Source organism: Chionomys nivalis, chromosome 23 (assembly GCF_950005125.1).
Source record: "Chionomys nivalis chromosome 23, mChiNiv1.1, whole genome shotgun sequence".
In the NCBI taxonomy this organism is placed as follows: Eukaryota; Metazoa; Chordata; class Mammalia; order Rodentia; family Cricetidae; genus Chionomys; species Chionomys nivalis.
The window spans coordinates 48,028,700-48,056,508 of NC_080108.1; the positions used below are offsets into that span (position 1 = coordinate 48,028,700).

General features: G+C 39.9%; 1 protein-coding gene across 2 annotated transcripts in view; it reads left to right on the forward strand.

Annotated features, from left to right (window-relative positions):
• The window catches only part of LOC130865307 (leucine zipper protein 2), a 391,653-nt gene that overhangs the window by 154,652 nt on the left and 209,192 nt on the right, over positions 1 to 27,809 (forward strand). The gene's annotated exons all lie outside the window — the stretch shown is intronic.

The window sequence follows — 27,809 nt, forward strand, 5'->3', positions numbered from 1 at the left end:
TCTCTGTTTCAATATTGTGAAATACATTAAGGAGTATAGGTATTAGGTCTTCTTGGAAGTTCTGGTAGAATTCTGCATTGAAGCCATCTGGACCTGGGCTTTTTTTGGTGGGGAGGTTTTTTATAACAACTTCTAATTCTTCGCGACTAACAGGTCTATTTAGATTGTTCACCTGGTCCTGGTTTAACTTTGGTATATGGTACTTATCTAAAAAAGTGTCCATTTCTATAACATTTTCCAATTTTGTGGCATACAGATTTTTGTAGTAAGATCTAATGATTCTCTGAATTTCCTCTGAGTCTGTGGTTATGTCTCCCTTTTCGTTTCTGATTTTGTTAATTTGCGTATTCTCTCTCCGCCGTTTGATTAGTTTGGATAGGGGTTTATCAATCTTATTGATTTTCTCCATGAACCAGCTTTTTTTTCATTGATTCTTTGGATTGTTTTCTGTGTTTCTATTTTGTTGATTTCAGCCCTCAATTTGATTATTTCCAGTCTTCTACTTCTCCTAGGTGAGTCTGCTTCTTTTTTTTCTAAAGCTTTCAGGTGGGCTATTAAGTCTCCAATGTGTGCTTTCTCCGTTTTCTTTAAGTGGGCACTTAATGCTATGAATTTTCCTCTTAGCACTGCTTTCATAGTGTCCCATAGGTTTGAGTATGTTGAGTCTTCGTTTTCATTGAATTCAAGAAAGACTTTAATTTCTTTCTTTATTTCTTCCTTGATCCAGGTGAGGTTCAGTAGTTGACTGTCCAGTTTCCATGAGTTCATAGGCTTTCTTGGGATAGCATTGTTGTTGAATTCTAACTTTAATCCATGGTGATCTGATAAGACACAGGTGGTTACCGATATTTTTTTGTAACTGTGTAAGTTTGCTTTGTTACCGAGTATGTGGTCTATTTTCGAGAAGGTTCCATGAGCTGCAGAGAAGAAGGTATATTCTTTCCTATTTGGGTGGAATGTTCTATAGATGTCTGTTAAGTCCATTTGATTCATTACCTCCCTTAATCCTCTTATTTCTCTGTTAGGTTTCTGTTTGATTGACCTGTCCATTGGTGAGAGAGGAGTGTTGAAATCTCCTACTATTAGTGTGTGTGGTTTGATGACTGCCTTGAGTTTTAGTAACGTTTCTTTTACATAAGTGGGTGCTTTGATATTAGGGGCATATATATTCAGGATTGAGATTTCATCCTGGTGAATTGTTCCTGTTATGAGTAAAAAATGTCCATCTCCATCTCTTTTGATTGATTTTAGTTTGAAGTCAACTTTCTTAGAAATTAGTATGGCCACACCTGCTTGTTTCTTAGGTCTGTTTGCTTGATAAACCTTTTCCCAGCCCTTTACTCTGAGTAGATGTCTGTCTTTGTGGTTGAGGTGTGTTTCTTGTAAGCAGCAGAATGTTGGATCCTGTTTTCATATCCAATCTCTTAGCCTGTGCCTCTTTATAGGTGAGTTGAGTCCATTGATATTAAGTGATATTAATGACCAGTGGTTGTTAACTCCGGTCATTTTTCCTTTCTTTCTTTCTTTTCTTTGGTAGTAGAGTTTGTGTGTTTCCCTTCTTCAAGTTGTGCTGGTGAAGGGTCTTTAGATGTCTGAGTTATTGTGGGCATTGTTGGACTCCTTGGTTTGTGATTTTCCTTCAATTACTTTCTGAAGGGCTGGATTTGTGGCTACGTATTGTTTAAATTTGTTTTTATCGTGGAAAACTTTGTTTTCTCCATTTATAGTGAATGAAAGCTTGGCTGGGTATAGTAGTCTGGGCTTGCATCCATGGTCTCGTAGTTTCTGCAGTATATCTATCCAGGACCTTCTGGCTTTCATGGTTTCCATAGAGAAATCAGGTGTAAGTCTGATAGGTTTACCTTTATAGGTAACTTGACCTTTTTCCTTTGCAGCTCTTAATATTCTTTCTTTATTCTGTATGTTTTGTGTTTTGATTATTATATGACGAGGAGATGTTTTTTTTTGATCCAGTCGATTTGGTGTTCTGTATGCTTCTTGGACCTTCAAAGGAATATCTTTCTTAAGGTTGGGAAAGTTTTCTTCTATAATTTTATTAAATATATTTTCTGGACCATTGAGCTGTACTTCTTCTCCTTCTTCTATCCCTATTATTCTTAGGTTTGGTCTTTTTATTGTGTCCCAGATTTCCTGAATGTTTTGTGATGAGAATTTGTTGGTTATGCTGTTTTCTTTGATGAGAGTGTTTATTTTCTCTATGGTATCTTCAGTGTCTGAGATTCTTTCTTCTATCTCTTGTAATCTGTTGGTGGTACTTGTCTCTGTAGTTCCTGTTCGTTTATTCAAATTTTCCATCTCCATCCTTCCCTCGGTTTGTGTTTTCTTTATTACTTCCACTTCGTTCTTCAAGTCTTGAACCGTTTCCCTTATCTGTTTGATTACTTTTTCTTGTTTCTCTTGGTTTTCTTGGGTATCTTTGAGATATTTATTCATTTCCTCTACCTTTTTGTTTGTAATCTCTAATTGGTTGTGGCAGTTTTTCACCTCCTGTTTAAGGTCCTCTATTATTTTCATAAAATTCACTTTTGAGTCGAATTCTTCTAATTCTTCTGTATTAGGGTTTAGACTTCTCATTTCGGGATTCCTGGATCCTGGTGATGTCACGTTGCCTTTCAAGTTGTTGGGGGAATTCTTGCATTGGCGCCTGCCCATCTTTTCCTTCAAATGGAGCCAGGAGAGGCCTGATGTCTTGGACCAGTCTTTGCTGTGACTAACTCTCTAGGTGTATCTCCTCAGTGTAGGGGCAGGAACCGTTCCCTTCCAGGTGAACTCCTCAACACCAAAATATGGATGCGTGGTATTCCAATGACCCGTGTAAAGAAGGCCGAATGCAAGGGGTCGGGCGGGGTCCAGTAGAACACAGGCGACACTGCAGTACAAGCTGGAGGTGCCTGCGCTCCCTTTCGGGGGTTGCTGAGGCCTGCCCGCTGCTCTGGTTGGGTAGCCTTAGTGTAGGGGCGTTTGTGCTCTCTACCGGGACCGTCCGCCCCAGGATAGTACACACTCACCCGTCCCGATGAAACTTCTTGGCACCTACACAGGAACTCCTGGATGCCCCAATGAGCCAGGGACTAATGGAAGTAGGGCGCAGGCAGAGCAGGTCCAGCAGATCACAGCAGAGACTGCAGCCCCAGCAGCAGGGGCCCGCTTTCCCTGGCGGGGACCTTGAGGCCTGCCCTCTGGTCAGGGAGTCACTGCTCTGGGTTGGTAGCCTTAGTGAAATGGCAGGAAACTGTTCCACAGCTAAGGACCTTGCAGACAAGGCAGGTTTGGGGGTGGGGGTGGGGGCGGGTGTGTAGGAGAGCAAGCCCTGCAGCAGGAGCTGGGGGAGGGGTGTTTGTGCTCTCTACCTGGACAGTCCGCCCCAGGATAGCACACACTCACCCGTCCCGATGAAACTTCTCGGCACCTACACAGGAACTCCTGGATGCCCCAATGAGCCAGGGACTAAGGGAAGTAGGGCGCAGGCAGAGCAGGTCCAGCAGATCACAGCAGAGACTGCAGCCCCAGCAGCAGGGGCCCGCTTTCCCTGGCGGGGACCTTGAGGCCTGCCCTCTGGTCAGGGACTCACTGCCCTGGGTTGGTAGCCTTAGTGAAATGGCAGGAAACTGTTCCACAGCTAAGGACCTTGCAGACAAGGCAGGTTTGGGGGTGGGGGTGGGGGCGGGTGTGTAGGAGAGCAAGCCCTGCAGCAGGAGCTGGGGGAGGGGTGTTTGTGCTCTCTACCTGGACAGTCCGCCCCAGGATAGCACACACTCACCCGTCCCGATGAAACTTCTCGGCACCTACACAGGAACTCCTGGATGCCCCAATGAGCCAGGGACTAAGGGAAGTAGGGCGCAGGCAGAGCAGGTCCAGCAGATCACAGCAGAGACTGCAGCCCCAGCAGCAAGGGCCAGCTTTCCCTGGCGGGGACCTTGAGGCCTGCCCTCTGGTCAGGGACTCACTGCTCTGGGTTGGTAGCCTTAGTGAAATGGCAGGAAACTGTTCCACAGCTAAGGACCTTGCAGACAAGGCAGGTTTGGGGGTGGGGGTCTCATCAAAGAAATTTTAAGAGACGTCGTTTTGTAGTTTTAAGAGATTGCAAGGAAAAAAGAAGATTTTTCCCAAAAATGCAAATGGATCACTGCCATACTTAGGAAAATCTCATCAGTAACATATTCATGGTTTTTTGGAGATCTTTTCCTTCAGTGGATGTCTTAGAGATTTGCTTTCAGATTCCTAACCATCACCTATAATATAAGAACCTAAATGTTTCTGCTGATAATATGCTGTTCTTAAAATGGGAATTTAACAGCATATTCAAGGCAGTGATCCTAGCATACAGAAAGATGAATAAGGCTTGTTAATGTAATATGGACCATGCAGTTTTACATGAGGCTGTGTAGCTGTTCACTCGATTTGGGAAATAACAAGGCCAGCATAAAGATAAACAATTATATTTTTAATTGTTATAAGGGGAAACTCACGCCACAAGAATGGGATGTCTGAGTTCCGCTGTGTCCTGCAGGAATCACCCAGAGAGAGCACACACCTGGTTTGTCCCAGTTTTTCTTCCTGGGCTCCAGGTAGCCATGCTTTAACTGGGTTCCACTTCTTAAAGGTGATTGGTTAACAGAGCTTCCCCTATCACCTCCCCTTTTGTCTAAACAAGATCGATCCAAACCCAATACAACTATATACAATAAGAACAGATACCAAATATAAAATTACAAACATATAAGCAATATTCAGCAAGGAACACATAAAAAAAGTTTTTTTAAACATTCTATTTCAAGGAGTCTAAATCTTGCATTGATATTAAGCTTGGCTAAATCATGAGTAAGGTAACTAGGACTATCTAATCTTCAACCCCATCGAAGAACTGAGAAGGGAAACAATATTACTTGAGTAGGCAGGAAGTGCAATCAAGCAACTTCCAAAATGTGCAATAAATGACAGAGACAACTGGCTATATGGGCAATCACCCAAAGTCTCATTTGCAATGTTGAAGCAACCAACTTTGACTAAGGTCTGAAATTATTGACAGACCATTTTGAAAGGCAAGAAACTTTTAGAAACTATCTTACCCTGTCTTGGCAGGATTTGACAGTCCTATTTTATCCATTTATGGATACGTTGTATTTTTGATGGATACTATGTATCTTTGTCAGTGGTTGAAGTATGGGCATTTCTTTGCCCAGAGGCCAGTTCTGCCAAGAAGAAAACAAGCTCCAGGTGGGGTGTCTTCTGTTCTCAAAATTCTTTCAGGGAAAGACCGGTGCTGCCAGGATCAATTATGTCTCACTTTAACTGAACTCTAAGTTATTTAAATGCCATTTTCTACAGTTCTTTGAAGTGGTTGAAAATTATCTTTCTATGGAGAATTATAATCTCTATGTATCTAAAGAATCTGATTAGTCTAACTATAAGTATGACAAACATATATGAATATTGATCCATAATTCTTAATACCTATATAACTTAAAGATTAAGACAATAAACAACTGTGCAATAAATGAGGACAATGACCTCCAAATGTAAACAATGTATAAGTTCGTTGATCAGAGGTAGAAATGTACACTGCTATATTATAAATATATATCTGTATAAAAATGTTTTAAACAGAGGTATAAGCATGCATACACACAATATTTAATATGATTTAATCTGTATCAATATACAAGAATCTATACCAATATAATTGTCTATAAATAATAACTCAATTTTCCCTTTTTTGCTTTTTTTACAAAAAGATCCCTGAGCTTATAAAATTTTCCCCCAATCCTCAACCGTATCCCAATTATAATCACCCCCTAAATGATGTCCCTAACCCTGAGGACAAACTTCACTAGGAGAGGGGACTGCATCTTGTAGAATTACTTCCAGCTGTCGTGGGGGCAATGATCTGTCTACGGGATCCTGTGGAAGTAAAATAATGGTTAAGTTTCAAGATTAATGTCTGGTAAGATTGCAAATAGTCTCTGAGTATTTTGTGGAGGTCTTGCCCAAACATTGTAAAAGATGTGCACCATTTCAGCTAACCAAGTTGGAACCAAGTTGGAACTACCCAAAACAGGTCTTGTAGTAGCTCTATCAATATCATGATATCATATCAATCATGTGGAGTTGTTGTTGTGTGGCCCCATCTTCTTCCTGGAAACTTCAAAGATTACTGCAGAAAAATTCACTATTCATTGTGGAAAACTTAAGCATTATTTATATAGACATATACAGACATTTATATTCAATGAAGGGTATGATAAAGACAGAAATAGACATCAAAAAAGTAAAGATTTTTTCTAATTTTTTTGCCCCATATTATGGCTCCTGACATGAGACAGAATTCTAGGCTTTTCTCTTAACAACTGGCTTGGAATTAGAGAGGGACCAAGCCAGTGTCTAACTCTAAAACCAGCTCTCTCTCTCTCTCTCTCTCTCTCTCTCTATATATATATATATATATATATATATATATATATATATATATATGTATATATGCATATATTCTTGACATCCATACTTACGGATCATTTTTGGTTTTCTCGATGATCCTTATTGGGTGGTTATTGTTTAACTGTCAGTAGTCAAACATCCAGGGTCCCTTGAATTCTTTGAAGATGAGTGTTTTCCTGCAAAAATAAGAACAGAACCCTGCCCTCATCCTATATGTGTTTTTTTTTGTTGTTGTTTTTTTTTTTTTTTTTTTTACCACCTGCATGGTTATCATCATTGTGGATGAATGTAAAGGGTGATTTTTTGCCTCTAATTTCTAATCCCAGGGGCACTTAGACTAAATTCATATGCCAACCTCCCACTGCTAAACGGCTTCCTTTTCACTGGGTCATAAAATAAAATGTGCTAGTTGAAGAGACTTTTTGTCACAGGGTGATAGTAGGTGTCATTGTTGCTAAGAGGTGAGGGCTGGCACTGACCCTCTCATATGAGTGTACACTTTCCAGTAGGTGTTCAATCCTCTTGTCATCAGAGTGCCGTTACCCTAAGTAAAGACACCAGGGATGCAATCTAGTTCATTCTGATGGAACAGCAATGGACTGAGATGGGGGCGCAGGGAGTGAGAAGTCTATCCCCGTTACTATTTTAATCCATTTATTGTTTCATTCAAAACTATTAATTAGCTGTTTCTCTAAAAGGGGCACTCACATCCCAGAAGGTTCTCGATTAAAACCACAGCCAAAACTCTCTTTATGCTGTTACATTTTGTTGATTTTCCCATTTTAAGGATTTTTTTAAGTAACTGTTCTAAATGCTTTATGTTGAAAGGTATACTAAGATCCAAGTTGCGTTTCCTCCATTCTTTTCATGAAGGACTTAACTATTAGATCTTGTTTCTGAGCCCTAAGAGAACTGTGAGATACTTGAAGTTACACTTTGATGGAGGAAGGTCATTGGTTAAAAATAAAGAAACTGCTTGGCCCTTATAGGTTAGAACATAGGTGGGTGGAGTAAACAGAACTGGGAGGAAGAGGAAGTGAGCTCAGATGCCATGCTCCCCTCTCCGGGGCAGATGCAGGGCAGCTCCTCTGAGAGACAATGCCATGCTCTCCTCTCCAGAGCAGACACGATGAAGCTCCGACCCAGGATGAACGTAGGCTAGAATCTTCCCGGTAAGCACACCTTGGGGTGCTACACACATGAACAGAAATGGGCCAATCAGTGTTTAAATGAATACAGTTTGTGTGTTGTTATTTGGGGTATAAAGCTAACCATGTGGGAGCCGGGCTACGGGAAGAGGCCCGCAGCTCCCACTACACTTGGGATAGCCATTCCTCAGCATGCACCTGTCATAACCTGCAATTACTTAGCTTCCTGACCTGCTGACATTGTGATCTATGTTGCCATTGCTCCTATCACTAGAATGTCAGCCCCTAGCTATAATGGTATTGTCAATCTTATTTGCCACTGCATAGGCAGAGCACGAAGTTGCTGAGCCTCTATTGTATTAATAACAGATTGGGAGACATCAGATGCTCATCTGTCTTGGATTCCTAATACTGTGCGAGGAACTAGAAGCACTTGACTAATTTTGATAAACTGAATGAGAGGGGATCTACATTAGGGTTGCTCTAAATTCACGTCACTAAAGTGAGTTGAAATAAATAATGGAACATAAGATAAAAGTAGGCTGTGGGTTGTGAGCAAATTGTCAAGTGGCAAGCAGTTTTTAGAAAATCAAGATTTTAAGGTAAAAAGAAAAAGCCTACTATGTCAGTAGATCTGACCTCCATACTACCTGGAGACGTGTGACATGGGGATGGGATTAATTCCCCTCCAACATAATCCTGAAAATACTCCAATTTGTAATTTAATCTTTGCTCATGATGTTTAAAAGTCTGAGTAGAGAATCTCTGGAGAGGTAGGAGGGTGATGGCCTTTTTCATCCTTTTGTCTTCTTGTATGAAAGTCAAAAGCAAGTCTTTAAGCACTGGTTACAAAATCAAAGGACATGTCTTTCACAGTGTAGACCCATCTTTAATCTATTGCTTCCTGAAGAGTGTTTAACTAGGTGTGGTGCTGACTGTGATAACCACTCATCCTGACCCAAACATAAGAAAGGTGGAACTTGGCTATTGGACACATCAAAGCAGAATTACCTTGTAATTGAGAAGCCCTTGCTATCAAATGCCACACTTAGTAACTTCCCAAGCCACATTATGCTAGAATGGGAAGCCTCCGATGATCACAGGCAGACCATGGCTTTTTCATGTTGCAGCCACCCACACTCATAAAATTCCTTTCTTAGCTTGTATGAAAGCCGTATAAATATGGACTAACCTCTGTGGGATTTTCACTTTTTCTTTGGACACGATGCATTATTCATTTGAACTTCACAGGATTTATGTAAAAGCTACCAAATATGCAGTGTGAAATATGTTAGAGCCATGTCCCTTTCTCATTAACTTGATGGTGTCTTGAGTTATTCTGAACTACTTATGATTTTATCATTTACAAAGGCAAATCAGTGTTAGCACATGGAGATTCTAGCTTAATAAAATTAACAAATGCTTTTACATGAAGTGCTTTGCCTCTTAATTGTAGTAACTGTGAGATTATAGTGAGTTTTACTTATGTCAAAAATATAAATCATTTCTGGAAAGATTTAAAAAACTCACACTGTAATAGATATTGTGAGGTATTAAGATGGACTATAAGTTTTAGGGAAATAAGCATGAATTTTAAAGTATTTCATATTAGTATAAATATTGTATCTATTGAATCTATCAGTTCAAGATGCATTAATAATGAGGATAATTGTATTAATTGTAAACTATGATTTATCCTCTACATGGAGGAAAAGACATTCATCAATCTAAAACACATTAAGACTCCACTGGACCCAATGGTCTAGGTGATTTCACAGTAAGATAAAAAGAGAATGCCATAGCCATTGTGCTGTGACTACCATTACCTAAACGTAGGACAGGTAGGGACTGAAAGAACAGGAGACAATGATGGAGCCACTACATGGGTCTGCATTAGGTCCTCAGCATACTTGCTGTGGCTGTTTAGCTTGGTGTTTTTGTTGGACTCCTACAACAGAGGAAGTAGGGGTGTTTCTGACTCTTTTGTCTGTCCTTGTGACCATTTACCTCCTACTGGATTGCCTCATCCAGCCTCAGTATGAGGGTTTGTGCCTAGTCTTATTTCATCTTGTTATGCTGTGTTCTGTTAATATCCCTGTGAGGCTAGTTATTTTCTGAAGGAAAAAAAGGGAAATGAAGGAGCAGAGCATCTGGGGGTGGGGAGAGGAGGAGGTTTAGAAGGAGTGGAGGGAGGGGAGACTGGGGTCAGGATGTGTTATATGAGAGAAGAAAGATAAACAGAAATAAAGTTTAGGAACCAAGAGGCATCAGAGAATGAGTTCTGCCTCCCTTTCACTTCTTAATCTGCTCTGCATATTTATTGACTTCAGAAGTATTCTTATTTCTAAGTTAGTCAACATAAAACCACTCTGTGAAGGAAGTAGAGAGGTTGGAGATCAAAGACTTTTAGAAGCATGGGTTTTTAGAATAATGGAGAAATCTCACATTCAGAGAGTCCTTAACAAGATTAATCTCCTTATTTTTGAACGGCAGTTATTCGACGAGAGACATTTGCTGCTTTTTAGATAATTATCCAAACCTCAAAGAACATTTTATGTACAGGAGAGAGCACAAAGTAACCCCAGATTGGGTTCACACCCAAGAACATGAATGTAAGCTATGATCTTAGACAAGCCAACATCACCTCAATTGTGATTTCTTCACAAATGGAGGTAAACACATTTTCCTCATGTTTAACAATGTATCAAGAAGCACAGGAGTAAAGGTCCTTATCAGTCATTACCACAGGGTTGATCATAGGTTTATTGCCACCCATAACCATTGTTTTGTAGTTTATGAGATAATACACAGTCAAGAGCTGGAGCTAGTAGCCAGGTAGTGATGATGCATACCTTGAATCCCAGCATTTGGGAGGCAGAGGCAGGCAGATCTCTGAGTTCAAAGGTCTACAGAGTGAGTTGCAGGATGGTCAAGGCTAAACAGAGAGAGGCTGTCTCAGGGAACAAAAGGAGGAGGAGGAGGAGAAAGAGGAAGAAAGATTTAGATGGGGCTGGCAAGCACAATGAAGCTGACAGGAAACATGTCCTCCCATTCAGCCCACCTCTGGTCTGCCCTTGGAACCCCTGCAATCTAACCCTTACCACCTCCTGTCACGTAGCGGTGTACTCAGAGGAAAGCTCACTGCTTCCAGGTCTGGGCAGAACAACACTGCCTTCGCACTGAGGAGGCTCGTCCAGGGCACTGTTCATTCTGCTCTGTGAAGTCTCCACCTCGGGGCAATCCTTTAAAGAGATTTAAAAGCTTTCTGACAAGTTTGCCATTTAAGCAAGCTGAGTGCAGTTAAAGAGTCAGTATGGGTCCTGGGAGCAACTTTAGGAAGAATGACAATAACTAGTCTTGTTCCTTTTCTGCAAGAAGGGCTTCAGCAACTCTCTGTTCTTCCTTATGCATGCCTGCAGGGAAGGTTTTATTGGACAAAGTTACTCTCTTTGGGGCTTTCAGTTCCTCTTATATTTTCTACATTCCCCTCTCCCTCTTTTTTATTTGTGTTTTTTTTTTTAATTTCTGTTTTTATTTTGGTTTTCCTTCTCTTCTTGTTGTTCTGTTACCAGTGAGGCAGTATGAACTGATGCCCTACTATTTGTAAATTATAAGAGGCCATATTGTCCCATGCTCTGAAATGCTCAGGGTCCTGTGGCAGGAAGACACTGTGTTCCAGTTCAGATCTTCATCTCGGCAGGACGGAGCTCGGCACCATGCTTATAACTGGGGATATGTGACTTCTCTCCTACACACACCGTTTTTCCCTCAGTGGTCCCCTCCTGTCCCTTCCCACTCACTACTGTTTGCTTTGTTCCTGTCCTCCACTCTTGCATTTCACCTCCTTTAAGAGGTGCTGTGTTGTACCAGACTTTTTCTTATGGGCCACCGAGCAGCACCCAAATCATGACATGGAGACTTATTATTAGTTTTGAATGATCAGCATTAGCTTAGCTCTTTTCTGGCCAGCTCTTTTAACTTAAATTAAGCTGTTTCTCTATTTTCAGTCTCAGAGCTTATCCTTTCTTACTTTCTTTCTGTACATCTTACTTTCAGTGCATCTCATGTCTGGCTGGCAGCTACCTAGCTTCTGGCCCAGTGTGTCTCTCATTCTCTCCTCCTCCTTCTCTCCTTCCTCCTCTCTGGATCCTAGATTTCTCCTCCTATTTATCCTTTCTACCTGGCAGCCCCACCTATCTGCCTAGCTATTGGCCATTCAGTTGTTTTTTAGATCAAGCAGGTGCTTTAGTCAGGCAGGGTGAAACAGATGTGACACACCTTTACACAATTAAAGTAATATTCTGCAGCATAAACAAATGCAGTGCATCTGTGCCTAGTTCAAATAGTATTCCACAACACTGTGCGCGCAATCTCTCCTTTTCTATGATGTCTAGAGGAAGCACTGGCATGCAAGCCAAAGCCTCATACAGAGCCAATGTTCTCTTCTGGTTGTCTTTACTCAGTGTGGAAGATCTTGGCCTGAGTTCACACTCTGGGAGCCAGCCCCAAGAGTTATCATCTCTTGTCTTCCATCCTATATTCAAACATTAGCCAAAGATTAGAGTTTATATCTACTATATTTTTCTCAGATTGTTTTTATAGCCTCGCAAAAAAAAATCCTCAGAACTTTTTGGAAGACGTTAGACGAAGATGTTAGAGTGATTTCACCAGTCTTTCCTCTCTCCTTACATTCCCTCCCTGATCACTAAAATCATCTTTCTGAAGTTTTATTTTCATCATTTTGCTGCTTGCTTCTGTCTGCTACTCCTATATACATAAATGATAATATTTAAATATGTTAACACAGACTCCATCTTATGCTGTTCTAATCCTAGTTCATCTGGTCTCCTGGCACTCCTCATAGAGTGCTCATAACTATGCTCCTTATACTGCCTTCGCTTCTGCTTGACATGTTCTCTGTCCTAGAGAGTCCCCATCTGTTTTCCTTAGGCCATGTCAAATTTATATAGTTATGGCTAATATTTTATTACTCATCACTTGTAGTGCCCTGGACACATACAGCATGATGGAACTATCAGGAAGCTGTGACTACAGGAGCAGCTGTTGCCAGTAAATAAGAGACATGGGCTCTATATCCTTATAGGAAGACACTCCAATGTGTTCTCTGCTTTATCACAAAGGTCCGTGTATTGGCTAGCTTTATGTCAACACGACACAATCTACAGTCATTTTGGAGGAAGGTACCTCAGTTGAAAACATAATTCTACTAATCTGGCCTGTGGGAAAGCTTGTATGCCTTTTCTTGATCAATGATTAATATAGGAGGGATAAGCTCACAGTAGATGGTGCCACAGCTGAGCAGGCAATCCTGGGTACTGAAAATATGAAAGATGAGCAAGCTTTATGGACCAAGCTAGTAAGCAATGTACCTCCATGGCTTCTGCATCAGGTCCTGCCTCCAAAGTCTCACCTTGATTTCCTGCCCTAATTTTCTTGGTAATGCAGTGTGACCTGAGTGTTGTAACATAGAATAAACTCTTCCCTTCCCAAGTATTCTCTGTCAGGTTGTTTTATCACAACAGAAACAATTATACATGTCTCACCAGGTCTCATAGTGTCCATCTGCTCCTTAAGTCAGGTCTAGAACTTCTTTTCCCCCCTTCTGTCAAACTCCACAGCTTGACTTCAAACGACCAACATTCATATGGACTGGTGGACAGACCTTGTTTCCTAAATCACAAAGCACAGTCATTCCTGAATATCACCTTGAAGTGACGCTCACTGATTTTTGTAGCCAAAAGAGAGTCCCTTTGTTGGAGAAGGAAGAGGCCTCTTGTTAGTTTCTGGCTGCTCAGCCCCGAAATAACCACACAGAAACTGTGTTAATTAAATCACTGCTTGGCCCATTAGCTCTAGCTTCTTATTGGCTAACTTACATCTAATTTAACCCATTTCTATTAATCTGTGTATGGCCATGTGTCTGTGCCTTACTGGCTAAGGTTCCGACTAGCATCTGTCTTTGGTGGCTCCATGGCGGCTCTCTCTCTCTGCCTTCCTTCTCCCAGTTTTACCCAGCTACCTAAATTCTGCCCTATCAACAGGCCAAGGCAGTTTCTTTATTTGTTAACCAATAAAAGCAACACATAGACAGAAGGACCTCCCACACCATCCCTTATTTTTTTATTTTTTTTATTAAACGGTGTCATTCCTGATAAGATTGTTTATTTTCTATTATATTTTGTTTGTTTGTTTGTTTGTTTTATTTTGTTTGAGAACTGGTCTGGCTGTGCAGCCCTAACTGGCTTGACCTGTGCCAATCCTTCCTCCTCAGCTTGCTGGTGCTAGAACTTCAGCATGAGCATCACACTTAGCCCAGGGCTGTTTCTTCTTGGACGTGATATGCACCATGATCCTGTTTTCTAGTGTCTCTCTGCCACACTCTCTGTGTCTACAGTTGTCACATTCATTGAGGCTTTACTAGCAGGGTGAGTGATCTGATTTGTGAGTAACTACCTGAGGTGTTTATTTTGTAGGTGTGAGATAACATGCCATGCCTGTTGACAATGATTTTGTTGTGAAGTAACTCACAGGAAGGCAGTGGCTTCTCAGATAATTACACTGTAGTCTTGGAGCAGTGTGTTCTCCTGTGCTGTGTTCATATGCTCTCATGCTCCCAAACAAGTACATGGCTGCCATGCTTATTTTTTTCCTGTTTCTTTTGATGGGTGGCAGAGATATTCATTCTATTTTTGAAAGGCAAATTCCATATAGGTCTAGAGGAAAATGATCTTTTCAGTGCCTTTAGAATATTGAACACTTCCCCATCCTGGCTCTAGTTTCAACTAACCTTTCAGATTTTCCTTTGCCTCCCTGCTTTTGCAGACACCAGCTTTCTTCCGTCTCTCTTTACATGAAGTACATTACAAGTGTCGCAATCTGCTGACCTCTTTCAGGTCGAGCAGTTCAGGTTGTCTCAGCTTCCCTCGGGGATGACTCCCACCCCCACACAGTTAGTGGAGCACACACTAGCTGCCCCCTGACTTCCAGTTCCTGGGTTACTTTCTATCATGGGCGTCTTAGCATTTTACTCAGACTGCTTTCCGCAAACGTAGAGGACTCTACAGTAACCCCCCACCCACACCTATGTTTATAACAACTCTTGAAAATTATTCTTGCACTTCCTTAATATTGATTTCTACTTTTATGGAAATTGTATTCCCATTCTGTAATTGTTTATTTTCCTTTTATAACTTTATTCCCTTAAAAACATCACTCCAACAAATAATCACACAGTTCAGAATGGACGAATTTTTTGTGTGTGTATGATGAGGACAGGGCAAGTGGTACAATATAAACCTGTGTGACAAAATGGAAACAACTTTTTTTTTTGTAACAGGAAGGTAGCTTGTTTGTCCCAGCTGCCCAAAACTGAAATAATCACACAGAAATCATATTCATTAAAACAGTGCTTAGTCCATTACCTCTAACTTTTAAATAGCTAACTCTTATATTAATTTAATCCATTTCTATTAATCTGTTTATTGCCATGTGGCAGTGGCTTGCCAGCAAAGATTTGGCGTGTCTGACTCTGGCTGCTCCATGGCGTCTCTCCCTGACTCCGCCCTTCTTCTTCCCAGAATTCAGTCCAGTACTCTTCGCCTACCTAAGTTCTGCCCTGTCAACAGGCTAAGGTAGTTTCTTTATTCATTAACCAAGAAAAGCAACACACCAACAGAAGACCCTCCCATACCACTTTTTATTATTTGTTTATATGTTTACTTAGTTTTAGCTTGCCATTTTGCTCATAACTTTGGCATTTTGCCAAGAATATTTCTAGGCCACATTTTGCCTTAAATTTACATATTTTAATCCATTTTTCAGAAGCTGTTAACATTGTATAAAATGAATTTCCCTCACTTTCTTTGGCAAATATTTTGAACATTTCCCACTGATGCTCTGGTACTCAAATAAACCTTAGGGGAATCTGACCTTAGCAATTTTTGGCTGTCCTGAAACATTCCATCTTGTAGGGAAGCTCACTGGGACTCAAAATACTAAAGGTAGGCTTGTTAAGATGTGAGAGAAGCCATGAGTCTCAGAAGGCTCTGAAACTTGCAAGGCTCACAGAGTTCCCACTTTCCAAAGATGAATAAGCAGTTAGGACCACTGAGGAAAGGAGGCTCAGTGTGGCAATGCCCTATCTGTCTTCCAGACAACTTCAAGGTTCCAGCATCTATGGCCACCAGAGCTGGGATATGCTTTCTGAGAGCTGCCTTTGATTTAACAACACTTCTTGAATAACTATTCACTAATATTCTTGTTCATAACCCCAGTAAGCTGTCTGTCATCGGTTACCTATCTATAATGAGAAAAGTCTGTGTGTCTTTCCCCAGTGTCACACAACACATGTTGAATTTGTCACACTGAAGACAAATGCCAAATGCTTGGGTCTTTATGATCTAGCACTCAGCTAATTGTTGCCTCTTTGCAACTTTTGGTTCTCTCTCACACCCTACGTACTTGCGTTGGTCTAGTGCTGAAGCTAATATAAGTAATTAAATTATTTTACATCATTTCAGAGAATTCTATACTCTTCCTTGCTGATGAATCAGCAAACACAGTGTTAATTCTTGAGACTGAAGAATTGTTTCCTGTTCCTCTGTTTTAATTATGCATTGAAGGAGAAGAGGATAAGTTATAAAATTTTTACAGTTGAGATTTCATCAGGGTTCAGAGGAAGAAGAGAACTCTGCAACACGAAATTTTGGCAGAGTTGCCTGCTTTGTCACTTGCGGTCTGTGGTAGCTGTTTCTGGAACCGGATGACATTTCATGCTGGTCACATTTAGCGTTGGAAGTCCTTAGTTCCTGAGTCAGTTGGACAACACACACAGCGCTGAGCCTTCTTGCAGATGCTTCTGTGACAACTATAAAGTCTAATAAAAAAAAAAAACCTTTTCTGTGTCTTGTAAAGATCTCCTTGTTGAAGCGATTCTGTTAAACACCACAGCAGATGTTCTTCTAAAGTACTTCCCCACACTGTTCTTTTTCTAAAGGTCTAAGCTCATTTGTCAAAAGATAAATTTGATGCAGCCCACTGAGATTCACAGTATAAAATCCACTGTTTCAGGAACTCTGTCTCATAGGTTTACTTACAGATTTACTGTCAGTCTCCAGTGCTTATTATTTCCAAAATTCATCCATTCTTTAATTTTATTTCTTAAGAATTTGTCTAAGTTTCTATCTTCTCTTGCACAACCAGAAATCATCAACTATTTATGCTGGAGTCTTGAAACTCGTGCTGTTTCCTTGGAGTTTTTCAGTAACTTAATATAAAAAATTAGGTTTAGCAACTTATCCTGTTGTCTTTGGGACCAGTAACCTTTTCTAAATACAGGATCATAGTTAATGCTACATGATCTGAGATTAGGACAAAAGCATACAAGCATTGAGCCGTAAGATTTTTATTCATGTGGATTTGGTCCACTTGAAGAACAGTCTTCTCCCTTTTCTCTCCCCATCTCCCCTTACCCCTACCCCACCCCCACCCCCAAGCTCCCAATTTTTGCCTGGCAATTTTGTCTACTTCCAATATCCAGGAGGATAACTCTATGTTTTTCTTTGGGTTCACCCTTTTATTTAACTTCTCTAGGATCACGAATTTATAGGCTCAATGTCCTTAATTTATGGCTAGAATCCACTTATGAGTGAGTACATACCATATTGATCTTTTTGGATCTGGGTTACCTCACTCAGAATAGTGTTTTCTATTTCCATCCATTTGCATGCAAAATTCAAGATGTCATTGTTTTTTTTACCGCTGAGTAGTACTCTAAAGTGTATATGTGTCACACCTTCTTTATCCATTCTATTGTGGGGCACCTAGGTTGTTTCCATGTTCTGGATATTACAAATAATACTGCTATGAACAAAGCTGAACAAACACTTTTGTCGTATGATAGGGCATCTCTTGGGTATATTCCCCAAGAGTGGTATTGCTGGATCCTGGGGTAGGTTGATCCCGAATTTCCTGAGAAATCGCCACACTGCTTTCCAAAGTGGTTGCATAAGTTTGCATTCCCACCAGCAATGGATGAGTGTGCCCCTTTCTCCACAACCTCTCCAGCAAAGGCTATCATTGGTGTTTTTGATTTTAGCCATTCTGACAGGTGCTCACCAAGGCCAGCTGGACTGGGACTGATGGAGCATGTGATCAAACCGGACTCTCTGAATGTGGCTGACAATGAGGACTGACTGAGAAGCCAAGGACAATGGCACTGAGTTTTGATCCTACTGCATGTATTGGTTTTGTGGGAACCTATTCTGTTTGGATGCTCACCTTCCTAGACCTGGGTGGAGCGGGGAGGACGTTGGACTTCCCACAGGGCAGGGAACCCTGACTGCTTTTTGGACTAGAGAGGGAGGGGGAGGGGCGGGAGGGGAGGGTAATGGGAAGATGTGGAAATTTTTAATAAAAAAAAATAAAGCCGGGCGGTGGTGGCGCACGCCTTTAATCCCAGCACTTGGGAGGCAGAGGCAGGCGGATCTCTGTGAGTTCGAGACCAGCCTGGTCTACAGAGCTAGTTCCAGGACAGGCTCCAAAACCACAGAGAAACCCTGTCTTGAAAAACCAAAAAATAAATAAATAAATAAATAAAATAAAATAAAATCCTATGAATTTTAACAGGTATATTATTACATCATGACAAAGGACCCATGGTACAAACAACTCCACTGCCCTAAAACAAAAACAAACAAACAACAATAAAAAATACCCCTCTCATATTCATTAAAAAAAACAGTCTTTATATAGAGAATAGTTTTTCCTCTTATGTGTTTAGTTTCCTAAACTATGAAGTAAAATGTCATTATTTTCAGAAAGTGTGTTGATAAGAATAGCATCATTGGTGATTTTACATGCTCAATCACTATGTGTGATGATGTTACAGTTAGCCCACAATTCACCTAGGAGACATACGGCTTCATGAGGCCCATTATGCATTGGCACACTGAGTCTAAGAGGTGGTACACTTAATCAGGAACACAAAACGGCTGAGATACAGAAGATCACTTAGTCCTGATTGAGTTTTTCTCTGATCTGAGATCATCTTATGTTAAATTGCAACATAAAGGCAGACTACTTATATACTTCTCCCCTACATGAGCTTGCTATGCCAGGTCAATATTCTGATTTTCTATAATATATAACTCCTAGTGTGATACACTCTCGCTATTGAGTCTCAGACACATTCTTCACTTACATATGTGTCACAAATAGTCTCTGAGACTCAGTGAATTCCAAGTATCTTCCCCAGCTAACCTGAAGGCTTAATGTATTTGAGTCACGCAGGTTAATGCTAACATTATTAGAAACAGACATTGGTAACTAGCAGGGTGTTGGGAGCACAAAGGTCCTTGTACTCACAGGGAAAGCAGGAATGCTAAGCACACATGATCATCCGCTCAATGGAATGGACATACAACCTGTTCTTCCATCCAGAAGATGGAAAGATCGGAGGTGATTCACAGCCTGGAGATCTGTGTTATCTGTTGGGCCAGGCCATATCAAGCTCCTACAACCAGGACCGGAGGTGGCTAGTAATCTAACTGACATTTACATTACCCGTACAATTGGGGGCTTCCCCAAACTCTGCAAACAGGCCCAGAGATGACTAATAGCCCAAATGACCCACCCCTAAAGAATGTATGACTGAGACCAGGTCAGATCCTTCCCTGGGCCCTTAAACTAGGACAGACAACTTATCTTGAGAACCCATGTTCTGGGAAGAAATAACACGTGCCTTGTTTTGAGTTTCTATGTCATTATGCTTTCCTGTGCACTGGGGATTGTATTACACCAGGAAACTTCCAGATTACATTGTGTTTAAACATACTGGCAATAAACTGCCTGGCATCAGACTCAACATGAACCAAGTTTGCAATCTCACCTTTTTGGGGTCTTTCCCTGCCTAACACCTGCAGGAACACTTTCAGCTGGGGAACACTGACACCCTTTCAAAGAAAAGCTTCCTTCTCTACACTCTCACCCTGAGCGTGATGACCCTTTTCTTTCTCTCTGGAGCTCCAGGCTCACCTCAGAGAATACATCCTCCTTTGTATCTGAGTGTCAGTTGCATTCACTATTTTTTTAAAAAAAAATTAGAAATATTAAGTTTTTAATAACAATATTGGGAGCTACAAAAATAAAAGAAAACATAAATTCTTTGCAATGTGTCACAATCCCATTTATTTCTCTAAAATACCCATTCTTATTCCCTAGGAGAAATCTATAAAACACAGATAGAATTCAACACTCCCTGGATGTAGGTATGGAAAGCTCTCCGTTCAGAATTTACTACTTCATAATTGGTTATGGAAGAATCACACCACAGAGAAAGAGTAGCATTTGTGTCCTGTTATTCTATGCCTGTCCTAGCAGTCTAATGATGGGATGTGGGCTGGAGAAGTGAGAATCTTCTGTTGTCCATCTTGACTTAGTAACTAGAGCCCTCTCTTTTCTGAAATCCCCTTTGTCCTTTAAATTCATGCTTTGATTGGTCTCTTGAGTTATATTCATTTCCAGGAGAGAAATGAATGCCGAGTAGCTAACACTTTTCTCACTCCTTGCTTATTACTGTTGTAGACCGTCAACATCAGAAACTAATAAGATCGCCTGAAAGTCAACTGTGCTTTGTTCTGGCTTCCATCTCTCATGCACCCTGATTCCCGAGGGCTATGTTCTGTTTGCTGAGCATCACAGCTAAGGTTGGCCATGCCATCTCAGTCACTAATTTTCTCCATCAACAACAAGAGGATGCAGTTCAAGTTCCCAGCATTTGTTTCCCTGATGTGATTCCACTGTAGTTAAAGGTTCCAAGAATATTAACATCTAGAAGCACAAATGACTAGAAACTCTGTTGCTCATTAGAACTGCATTATGCTTCTAACACAAATTTTCTTTTTAATTTACTTAGCTTTCCTTCTTCAGCCCCCTTCCCCACAGCCTTTCTCTCCCCTTTCCCTTCTCCTCCCTCTTTCCTTTCCTCCCCTTTCTCTTTCCTCTCCCTTGGCTTTCCTCTGGCCTAAGCTGCCTCCCCGGTCCTCTTCTCCCTTTCTTCCCTCCCCCTTACTGTTCCAGATTTTTTTTCCTTTAGCTTCTACTGATGTCTGAATGAAATAAATTCTCACAATATCTAAATCATACAATAATTTTACCTCTGATCTTAGTAACTGTAAAGATGTGTATAACAAGGAATATTTCTCCACTGTTAGCAGGGATTCTAAGACGCTGGCCTGAAGGGAAAACCATGTGAGAAATCAATTCTTTTAGCTCTAGAATCACAGATTTTCCTCAATAGAATTACAGTGCTTGATGTTGCTAAGTCTTCGTTTCTGTAGTGCTTAGATAACCATTTTGCTATAAATTAATAACTGCATTCCTTGCTAATTATTTATGGATATTAATTAAAATTCTGGTGACTTGCAACGTTCTTGAAAATAGGAGATTTTCATCAAACCTTCATGATCAGAGGACTTTTAGAACAGAGCCTTTGAAAAATATCCTTAAAAAAAAGCCCACTTCTAAAATTCTGGACTAATTTTTAAGCTTGTTTTAGATAAATTCTCAGCTGTTGAGCTTCCTTACTTTGTAGAGTTCTAAGTGCACAGATTCCTTCCCAAACCACTATAACAGACCTAACATTGTGCTTAAATAGCTTTGAATTTTTGCAACATTAGCCAAAGTTAAAGCTTATAGCATTATTTGTCAAAGATTTCAATTTATTTCCTCTCTTATCTCCTTCAAAATTTCTTTCATTGATATCTACTTCTATGATATAATAAACTGTTTGGTCTATCACAAAGGAGAAGTAGAATATGTGCCAATATTCAACAAGGGCTTTATGAACTATACATACATGACTCGGTTCCATTCTATCACTTCATCTCATGCAATGAAATTTCGGATATCAGTCTTTCAGATGCTGTTATATGAGGTACAAAGTTGGCACAATCAGAAAAATATTGTGTTCTTCAGGCCCCTACATCCCCACATAGTTGTAGAAAAGAGACAAGACTGGAGAATGGAAACTTTTTTAACTAAGTAGGTGGCAAGGAGAACATTCCAGACTCACCCATATCCAAGAAGTTTCACACATATCAAAATGTTTTTCATTGTTTCCATTGGTCTGTGTTTTAGATCATGTCATACAGTTATACATGTCATACTCCTGCAAAGGTGAGGTGCTTTCAGGTCAAATGTCAAGAAAATGATGAGGCAAGACTGTTGCTCCTTCTGAAAATGCATTAACGGATTTATCCCCAAACCATTACTCACAGCAAACTTGTATATCAGAGATATTATTAAGATATTTATTTTGAAACTATAGAAAAGGGGGAAAATAACTAAAGTCAAAGGAAGCATTGTATTCCAGAGAAGTATAGAATTTTCCACTTGATAATATTTGACAGCCATTATTCCCTTCTGTCTTTAAGACTGGAGTTTCTACCTGGTATATCTGACGCAGAATATGTCCTAAAACATGACACATTCATACGTTTGACAACTATGGTTCCATGTACAAGCATCCTTATGATCTTTGTGACTTAAGACTGCATACATAATGTCAAGACAGCTTCATTTCGTAGTGGTGGTAAGCATGAGGAATAAATCTCAGGGAAAAAGGAATCCCATAGTGAGAGATCAGGGACAGAAAAATAAAACTATGTGTATATAACATACAAGTGAGAAGCTTGAGATAGAGTTACAAAGTAAGGCTGGCTGAGAAAAATTTTTATCATCTTACACTGAAGTTATACTGATTATTTCTACCTTGATGTGTACTATATGGGCACTGATGTTTTCTAAGTAGATGCATATACTATATGAAGTGATGTTTGCTAACTTGATGTATACTATGTGCACTGATTTCTGCTAACTTGATCTATTCTATGTGGACTGCTGTTTTCTGAGTCAGTATATACCATGGGGACTGACTGGGAGCTTTTTTCTCCTAGTCTGGTTATTGATACCTTTTAACACTCAGTCATATATCATCTTCATTCATTCTAATCTAGTATTTTTTCAGTACCATAAAAACTGTTTAGCTGTGAAGCCCAAATTGTTTCTAGAGCTTTTGGAACTTTCAACTTCCTTCGAGTTTATCATGACCTTTGAAAGCAGAATGAGAATATGAAAAATGATGTGGGTACAGTGTGACTTCATGCCTCTACATGGGCACTAAGTGCTGAACACATGGAATTCACAACAGTGTAGTTCTCAAGAAAGACAGAGGCCATAACATCTGTGCAGCGTTCTAAACTGGGCACAAAGGTACCCACATCCTAGCCTAGATTCTTGGAGACTAAGAAGGATGATACTGAGTTCAAACCAGCCTGAGCAACCTAACCAAATCCTACGGAAAAATAAGTTCTTTGCATAAATAAATAGAAAAAATATGTTCTATTTATTATATAATTGGTTTCTCATAATATTTAGGATAATGTCCTAAATATTCTCCTTACATTCATTGTGAAATTATATACACAACCAGAAAGGTCTAGGAAACAGAACATCCTATAGGAAGCATTGGGTGATTCCACTTATTGCACTATCACACACCCAGCTGGAGTCAGATTAAGTTCTGTGAATTTTTAGATGGTGGGCTAAAGAATATCACAGGAATAAATTCTTACAAAGGACAAGAGAGATTGGTTTAATTATTGAAACTCATGGAAAATAAATATATAGTATGAAAAGTTTTGAGTTTTCTTTTATACCCCTCTTAATCTTAAAAAATGTGATTACTTCTGTGCAAAAAAAAAGCATGAAATAAAATTGCATGTTGATTAAAGTAAATTAATACAATATTTATTTTAATAAAGTGGAAGCTGCATGTTTGAATTTTTATGATAGAAATCACAGGTTTTTAATTTCTTGGCTCTTGGGTTTCTTTCACCCATTACTCTTAATGAACATGGAGGTGCGTTTCTGCATCACATATAATCTAGACATTAGCGGCATCCAAACTTCACCAAGCAAGGACAAAACTACCACATTTTGTGCTTTTGAAAACATGCTGATGGTTATATTTGAATACACTTTAAAAGGTGAATGTTGTTTGGGAATGGTTGATTTGGAAATGAAAAGATATCTCAGTTAATAGAGTGTTTGGCACACAGGAAACCCTGGCTGGATTAACTTTCCAGGGCTTTACAAGAAAGAATTGTTGTAAACATCTCTAACCCTAGCTCTTAGGAGTTGGAGACAACAGGATCAGAAATTATCCTTGATCACAAAGAGAAAGAACTAGCCTGGGATGAGTTCCTGCCCCAAATACTTAATTAAATGAAATATAAAACAAGAAATTTTATACAAAATATCTACCACAGGAAGTCAAGATTTAAAAAATAACCTCCTTGCATCTTCTTTTGTTCGGTTTTGTATCTTGGGGTCTTTAGAACAAGGTGCACCTGCCCCTTTAGACATCACCAAGAAGTGAAAGGCTACACAAAGAGGGAGCTATGAAGTAGCTTCAGAACACTTTTTTCTTCTTCGTTTTGTATCTTTAGCCAGCACCTGCTTTACCACAGAGCATCCCCAAAGAGGGGATTTCTCCTTAATCTTTTCTTCCAACTTTTGTACATGACTTACTGGAAAGCAAAACAAATATTAGAGTGTGAGCCCAAACACACATTTTTTTTTAAATTTATGAATTTAGAGAAGTCATTCATAAACTGTACACTGTGAGGACATTGATATCAGGGAATTCAGAGGCTAGGTCTCAAAACCTATATACACTGACTATTCTGCTCTATATTTATCTAGACACATTGCTAGCGACAACAACAACAATAATAATAATATTGAAAACTTTCGCCTGTTGAAAATTCTTTGAAAATGCATTTTGGTGATACAAGAGAGGTGTGACTTCAGAACAGAATGTTATGTACAGAAGGCAAGGAACTGTAGTTACAATATTGCCAGTGACTCCAGGGCTGGCCATGAGTTCACCATTGAGACAATTCACAATGGCTAACACAAGTTTACTCCAGCATCTGTGCTATTGAGAAGTGATATCTTACTTTTTCCAAATTAGCTGCTCATTTAATATATGTGAGCTTAGACTCTTAGACTTCTAATCTGAAACAGGCCCGCCCCTACCTCAGGTGGGAACAGCAGATACTAATGATGAGGCCCAACTGGCTCGTGAAAACTCAGTCGTGCAAAAAAGGCCTCATGACAATGAACATCAAAGGACAAAAAATGTGTCCTGAAGCCATCGTTTACTTAGAAGGTTATTGGAAACTTCAAAGGTCTGGCTTATGAGGTTTCCTCTCAAGGTTCTAAAGAAAGTCTCCACAATAAACGAACGGAACTAAAATCTGAGCATTAAGAAATCTACTCACAATAGGTTCTTTCCATCTATGTTTTTTTTATTCTCTCTTCCTTGTCCTTTGTTCTAATTATTCTGTCCTGACTATAACTTCTTAGCTTGAATTCTTTGTCTCAATTCTAATTCCAATTCTAGTTATCTTCTTCTTCTTCTTCTTCTTCTTCTTCTTCTTCTTCTTCTTCTTCTTCTTCTTCTTCTTCTTCTTCTTCTTCTTCTTCTTCTTCTTCTTCTTCTTCCTTCTCCTTCTTCTTCTCCTTCTCCTCCTGCTCCTCCTCCTCTTTCTTCTTCTTCTTCATCTTCTTCTCTTCATTTTCCTTTCTCTGCCAATTTCTGTGATAACTTCAGCTTGAACTTCTGATCCAGCTTCTGTCAACTCTCTTTGTTCTTACCCAGATGCATAGACCCCCAAAATCTTGCAGGCATAGAGAGTAACCAGGAAACTTATGTAAATAGACAAGGGAAGTTTTTGGCCCTTAACACTTTAGCACAGTCTTCCAAATATAGCAAGTTTTGAGGGCCTTTTAGCTCTGAAGTTTACACCTATTGTTCTAAGTGGTTAAAACAAAGAAGAGACCCAAGCCTCTAAATTATCAGGCATGGGGTTTGATGCCTGTCAGCGGTATCAGTGGAAGTTTTCCTTCCTCTGGGATGTGGGTAGATGATTATTTTTCCTAAGAGTAAGACTCGCCGGGCGGTGGTGGCGCACACCTTTAATCCCAGCACTCGGGAGGCAGAGCAGGTGGATCTCTGTGAGTTCGAGACCAGCCTGGTCTACAAAAGCTAGTTCCAGGACAGGCTCCAAAACCACAGAGAAACCCTGTCTCGAAAAACAAAAAAAAAAAAACAAAAAAAAAAACAAAAAAACAAAAAAACAAACAAACAAACAAAAAAAAGACTCAAGCAGTACATCTCCCGAATTAAAATCATAAAACTGAAGTGAAGGTGAGCATGGGAAGTTAAGACTCTTTTAATGCAAGGTTAGCTTTAGGTCATTGCTTTTCTGATCTATAAGATAAAGCCAGGCATGCTTTTTTTTTCTATCTATCTGAGCAGCTATGAATCAAAAGCATTAGGCAGGTTGTAATTCTATGTCCTTGGGTATCTAGGAATGTCTTAAATGGAATACATTTACCTGGGTCTTAAACACTGACCAAATGCCTGTCAAAAAAGATAATTGCAGAAAGGCAGATATCTACATTTCCGTTGAAGAAAAGAACAGAGACATGGTAGTGGGTGACTGTTTGCACAGATAGCTAGAGGATGTAATCAGTAAACTACAATCACATAGGGGAAATTATGCCCAGGTCAAATAGTGATGAACTGTGGGAGATAAATCCCAAATTGTAACAAATGGGGATAAGTTACAGAGAAATCTTCCACAAGAAACAACCACTTTATTTATAAGGTAATAATTCCAACATGCCTTGCACGTTGGCCTAATCCTCCAGCAAAGTCCTTGGCTCTGAAGTATTGACCTCGTGAAATAAAACTGATTAATTGTTGAATGATCCTATTGCTCATAGCAGATGTTACAGAGTGTATCACCTTAAGCAGGCTTTATAACGGCAAGGGAAAGACACCTTTTTTGCTCAGTGCAGCCATTTCCACTGTGAGTTGTGCAATTATGGGCCATTTTACTTCTCAGGTCAATGGAGAAATTACATCCTAAGGTACATAAAGCTAACAGGACACTGGAGCTTTTGTCTAACTCTTTCTTTTTACAAAGTTGGGGAGACAAAATAAGGCACAGTATCCTGACTGTTTATACAAGACTTGAGCAGGAATAAAGTATCAATTTACTGTTTATTGAATGGCAAAAACTTATTACTTTTGTTGTAATAACAGAACATTAGCATATAGGATTTCTAAAGCCTCTTCATATCCCCTTCACAAGTATTTTTAACTTTGTTTCCTAATCTTGGCCACTGAGGAGGATTAGTTGAGAGCCTGCCTCTACTTGGAAGGTTCTGGAAGATGAATTACATGCCGCCCCTTGCTGTCTGTTCTGTTCCTTCCTCTTTGCAGTTCTCTTGTAACAGTGCCAGTTGCCATGGTGACCCTGCTGTCTTTGAATGCTTCCCAGAATGCCACTAACACTAGAAACTTGGCCCAGCAATGGAAATGTGTAGGCAGAGCCCTGAAGTTCTTTCAAAATCCAACAGGTGTCCAGTAGCCCTGCTTAGCAGAATGAAGTTCTGCCTGCATATGGGTATTTTTATTCATCTGGCTTGTTTGCTTAGCTCCTGGTTTCCACTGCTTTCTGGGTAGCACCTTTCTCCTCTTAAGCATCTTCCCACATCTCCTGTCTTCAAACATCCTCGCTTATTTAGAAGAAAATGAATGCCACAGAAGGTGTTCACAGTAAGAATGTAAAGGATCTCATCCTCACCAGTCATGCTTTAACATAACTCACCAGTACTCAGACATTTTTGAATACTTGCCAGGGTGAAGAATCATGCCTGTGTACCTATGTTCTTCCCTATAAGAAAACAAAGAAAGAAGTGTCTAATGTCTAGACAAGCAAATAAATAAAGCATATATTGGATGAATAGAGAAATTTATTTGGCTACCTTGTATCTAAACATCTCTCTCAAAGCGTGCAATAACAATGGTGGGGGAGGTCATGGGTTTGAAGCAGAGTATGAAGGGATATAGGGGATGGTTTAATGGGAGAAAGGAAGGAAGAAATGCTGTAGTTCTATTATAATCTCAAAAATAAGGGAAGAGTAAGTGAAAATAACAGTGACACAGGGAAAGTATAAATAATTCTTAGAGATGAAACAACACTGTAGTTCCATGTATGAGCTAAATCTTCTGACCGTCTCCTTTTTTTACAATGTTTAAATCAGCAT